This window comes from Micropterus dolomieu, linkage group LG04 (assembly GCF_021292245.1).
Source record: "Micropterus dolomieu isolate WLL.071019.BEF.003 ecotype Adirondacks linkage group LG04, ASM2129224v1, whole genome shotgun sequence".
NCBI lineage: Eukaryota > Metazoa > Chordata > Actinopteri > Centrarchiformes > Centrarchidae > Micropterus > Micropterus dolomieu.
In genome coordinates this window covers 31,143,539-31,148,765 of record NC_060153.1, presented here as the reverse complement: position 1 = coordinate 31,148,765, position 5,227 = coordinate 31,143,539, and the positions used below count along the sequence as shown (strand labels likewise).

The 5,227-nt window shown below is 41.7% G+C and overlaps 1 long non-coding RNA gene across 2 annotated transcripts; it reads right to left on the bottom strand.

Moving 5' to 3' along the window:
- Positions 1 to 923: 923 nt before the first annotated feature.
- On the bottom strand, positions 924 to 4,996 carry LOC123970358. Of its 2 annotated transcripts, none has more exons than XR_006824946.1 (3): positions 4,874 to 4,996; positions 1,279 to 1,371; positions 924 to 1,158 (listed from the first exon to the last, which is right to left on the bottom strand). It is a non-coding gene; the product is annotated as an uncharacterized LOC123970358 (long non-coding RNA). The 2 variants fall into 2 exon arrangements; XR_006824945.1 differs by lacking the exon at positions 4,874 to 4,996 and adding an exon at positions 4,140 to 4,323.
- Between the last annotated feature and the right edge of the window lie 231 nt (positions 4,997 to 5,227).

Below are 5,227 nucleotides of genomic sequence, written 5' to 3'. Positions count from 1 at the left end.
TCATGTACACTGGGCACACGCATGCTGGTGTAAACGTGAAGCAGACGGTCTACTCCGTAACTGCAGAACAATTTGGCAAAACGTCTGCGTTTTAAAATGAAAACGTAGTAGTGCAGCAAGGTAAGGACCACCCGTCTGTAGCTCAGCGGCAGACGCCCTCCGGCAAGACTGTCACTCAGTACTGCTAGCAGCTGCCTATCTGTATGTCTCACATATTACAAATTTTGTAATACAAAAACAAACAAACAAAGCAGAAGAAACAAATAAAATAAAGAAAGATAATTAAAATTATTCATTATCTTCTAACTGCTTTTTAACCTTTAGTTTTTTTATACAGTAAGTTTCCTGGGTAGTGAAAGCGTCCTCCCCCAAGACTCCAGGAGGTTTCAGAAAAACCTTCATTGAATCAAGGAAGTGCTTTCTCCACTTTAACATTTCTGGCTCCCTAGCTGTCCTGCAGAAATTGTGTACTGTTGTAAATTCTGTATAGTTTCCTCTTGCGTACTCTATATACTTCCCTCCTGTGAATTCTGTATATTTTCTTGTTCTGAACTTGTTACTGCAGTCTGACTTTTATTAGCCTCAGCATTTCATTGCACAGGGACAGACAATATGGCCAATAAGTGTTTTGGCTGTGGAATGGCCATTGTTCATTCTGAAAGCAGACTTCCCACTTTCATAGCTAACAATTTCTCCGATCGCTAAACTGTAATCCTCTATTTAGCAATTGACAGCTGGACAGAGTTTAACTCCGTGTCAGCGTGTGAGCTTCTCCAGTCCCACATTACTAACTCTGTGAGTCGGCATGACTCCGGTCGGGAATCAACCTGTACACAAAAACCACTACTGTTACGTCCCAGTAGGGGATTAGGAAGTAACCATCGATGTTAAGTACCGAAAGTAAGGATGGAAGACACCTGATGAAAAATTAACCACGTGTTTTATTATTAGAACCAAAAGAAACAAAGATCACAGGAGACATACTCCAGGCCAAACCTAACAGAAAACAAACGGGTACACATGCTCCCCCCCGAGCACAGTCTGCCGCCAGCCGGCACCACGAAGGAGTGAGAGCGACCCATGGAGGAACCGCCTCCTTTATCCTGTAGCTGAGTGAGCACAGGTGGATTCTGTCCGCTATCACCACTCAACCGAAACCTTGCAACGAGAGGGGACAAAACACCACAACAATACATGCCCTTCCGTAACGGCTACTAACAACAAACAAACAACAAAAAGATAGAAAACATAGAAACACACTCACGCTGAAATACGCACCCACTTCCTCACTTCTTCACTCACTGTCTTCCACTCCCAGCATGCAGCGAGAGAGAGAGAATGACAGAGGACCCCAGCTTGGCCTGACAGTACCTAGGGATAGAGAAACATTCATTCATTTCATAATTGGTGAAATATTGCACGGTTTATTTACTAAGTGTGGCTGGATTCAGACCTTTGAATCAGCCCACAAGATGACTGATTCTGGTCTGGCATCATGACATGAAACAGCAGTTTCTTGGCTGAAAAAAGCGCAACATTCAATGAGTAGGGACTACCAATTAGCCAATCAGCACCACAGGCAGGATTAACACCATTGTAAAGCTGTCAAGAGTTGTCAGGCTGTGTAAGCACTGATGTAATGTTCTCAACACAGATGATACCTGCACCAGCTGTATTTGCTCTAAAAAGACTAAGATGCAGTTAAAATTGCTGTTTCATTAGTAGGTAATAGTAAGTATTAGTAATAATTAGTAAGCCTTTAGTGCTGAGGGAGACATAGATCTCAAAGACCTTTAAACAGATTAGACAAAATTTGCCATAAAGTTAATCCATGGGCAAAAGAAGAAGTGATTAGTTTTAAAACAATTATTTAATCATTGAGGACAATTGGACCAGGATTGTGTGGCTTTGGCAGAGGCCGATGTGCACAGCTGTAGGGTTAGCCTGTCGACATGCATATATTTACTGACTTAGGTTTAGGCACTAACTAATGCCATGGTTAAGATTAGGGAAGTTGCCTCGAGGGGGCGCTGTCAACTCGTTAAACAAAAACATCGCTAGCTAGCTAGTTAGTCACCCCGGGGCGTCACATACACACGTACCTGGGGGCATCTACTATACACGCAAAATCACCGTTTTGCGAACAATAGACACAGCTTTTCCAACGCCTGAGCATGAGAACAGGCTTTCTAGTTGATTTTGAGTGAAGGAGCTCTGGAGCTTTTTGCCTGAAGTATTCAACTGGTCTTTAAGCACAGAGTGGTTTATTTGTGTGTGTGTGTGTGTGTGTGTGTGTGTGTGTGTGGTAATGGTTTCTGTTGAGAGACCAGAGTGTTATTCTTTGACTTTGTCTTTGATTACCGAGATTTAAACGAGGACAACACCTTTAGCAACCATGCAGAAAAATGTCTTGTGTTTCAGGCAGTACTCTTGAGCAGTACTCCAGCAGGACTACACTCACTAAGAGTCGTAGCTATTCCAGATCCATTAGAAACCCCCCGTGCAGGTTGATGTCACACATTAACTTAACTTTTAATTTTACTGTACATAGATTCGGTAGCAAGAGAGCTTTGGAGACTGTGCTGTGATGTGCACTTTGGAACAGTGTATCACTTGAAATGTTGAATACCATCCAACACAGTTGGGAGTTGATTATAAGTGGAAAGGATTAAAGTCCTAAAATACTTTCCCCTTTCTTCTTCTTTCCGTCTGAATTCCATACCTCCCCTCTCCCTACTTTTCTTTCATCAACACTCTTCCTCTTTGAGGATGATTATGCTGCAAAACAAGTGCAAAGCCTATACCTTTTTCTCTTTTCTCTCCCCCAATTGTCAGCCCCTCTATTGGTGTTAAGTGGCATTTTCTCTCTTTCTGTTTCATCTCTCTTTTGCTCCTTCTCTTTCTTTTGCCAGTGATTGTCTGTCTTTCTAGAGTCTTGCTGGGCACAAGATAAGAGCTTTTCAAGGCACAAATGACTAGCACACAGGAGGGGGTTCTTTCCATTCGCAAACAATGATCTGTAAAAACACACTAGATGAAATGTAAAACAAGCACTCCGCAGAGACCGCCTGAGCGGACCTGGAATAGACAATTCAACGCACCACTTACAGAAGCATTCAGCCAATTTGTACTTGGAGGGAATATGCACAAGGTGGGGGAACTATAAGCAAGAAGCACTATCAACAAAAAATGTTCTATATAGCACTAGCAAATTGTTCCATAGGCTGTTATCAACTTGGAACATAGTGTGGCCATAAAAGAGGTTTGAGACCCATAGAAAATAAAAGGTTTGTCTCACAAGTTCAGAAGTCAGAGGCAAAACGATCCAAACAAGAACTCACAAACTGAGTGACGAGAAGCAACATGATGATACAAATGTTCCATAAATGTACACACAATTTCCAGCTTTGCACATGTATAAATAAATGTTAGTCACAGTGATTTCAGTTATCAGGTTGTCTCCATTATTGAAGTGTCTCATTAGGGCTATATTGTAGTAGTCACAGATGCTCAAACAGATGGCTCCATCCTAAGCAAGTATTAAATAGAAGATCAACTATGTAATTAGCATAAACTGCAATTGCCCATGCATGTGTTCTAGGCTGGAATATTGCAATTCCCTTAAGACTCTCCAGTTGATCCACAATGCTGTGGCACATCTACTGACAAAAACTAAGAATTTACATATACTCTTATATTAGTGTCTCCCCCAATCTCCACATTTAAGAGTAGGCTTTAGACTTTATTCTTTAGGTTCATTTTCTCTGGTGAGTACATTTTGTTTTAAGCCACTTTTTCGCTAGAAAAAAAATTATTATCCCGGTTAAAATTACAGTTGAGGTTAATTAGAGATGCATCTAGCATCAAGCTAGCTAGCTTCACACGGAGCCGTTAGCTCCATCGTCTCTTCCAAATTTGGTGTCGTCCGGTGCCGCTGGTTGCAAAAAATCAACATGGCGACGCCGTAACGGCCAAACTCGAGGCTTCAAAAAGGTAGTCCAAAAACCAAATGGTGACATCACGATGACTATACCTCCACTTTTTATATACAGTCTATGGCTGAATCAAGGCCTGCTATGAGAGACTACGCCTCACTGATTATTACTGTACAAAAAGACAACTTTATTCACTTGTTTTACTTAGACTGGATCCGATTTGATGGAGAAATGTTGTCCGGTTTTCACTCAGATGTCCTCCGGCTGCTCTGCCTCTACTTTAGCCGATTTAGCTGATGAGTTTCCATTTCTATGTTATTAGTTACTTTACCAGCTAACAACTGCTTTAAGCAGCTGCTAGTGCTACTAAGTTGGCTACTCAGTTAGCCATGCAGTTAGCCATCCTGTTGCTGATTCTGCCTGGACTGGATGCTTGGTGTTCCAGGGGTGTGATGGTTTTTACACCTCTAACATTACTACAGAAGCTTTGGACCGCTGGTTCAGAGCCAGCTGATAACAGGAGCTACTATTAGCAATAGCTAGCGGTTAGCAAACTGTAGCATTAGCAACAAGTAAAGCTATTTGTCTATCAGGAAACTATATAAATCACAGAGTTGAGGCAGAGCAGCTAGAGGACATCAGAGGGAAAAAGAAAATATTTACCTTTCCTTCATAACGTAAAAGCACTTTCTGTGAGACACACTACACTGCACTGCACAACATACAACTTTAGCTCTATGAGCTCGTACGACCTTTAACTCTGGAACAGAGTGAATAGATAAAATGGATTTCATTGTATAATTGTGGGGACTCTATTTTCCCTATGAATAAATATACAAAAGCACTAATTAAAAGGTGAATGTGAAGCAATTTACATGTAGTAATCACTTTTGCCAATCGCCAATGTGTGTATAAATTGTAATGTATTAGACCTTTACCGACAGTCTCGGTGTCCTTTAACAACTTGTGGACCACAGTTTCCAAATGATGCCTCCAAAGTGCATGCCTGAGTTCAGTCCAAGATGACAGCTGAAAGGCAGTCCTGGAGAAGACAGTGTGGGTTAATTACAGATTACTATAATAATAAGTCATTTAGCTGACGCTTTTATCCAAAGCGACATACAATTGTTGTACATGTCAGAGGTCACACGCCTCTGGAGCAACTAGAGGTTAAGTGTCTTGCTCAGGGACACATTGATAGAAGTGTCACATTGGGAATCGAACCCAGGTTTCCCATACCAAAGGCATGTGTCTTATCCACTGTACCATCGCCACCCCACCTGCTAGAGGAA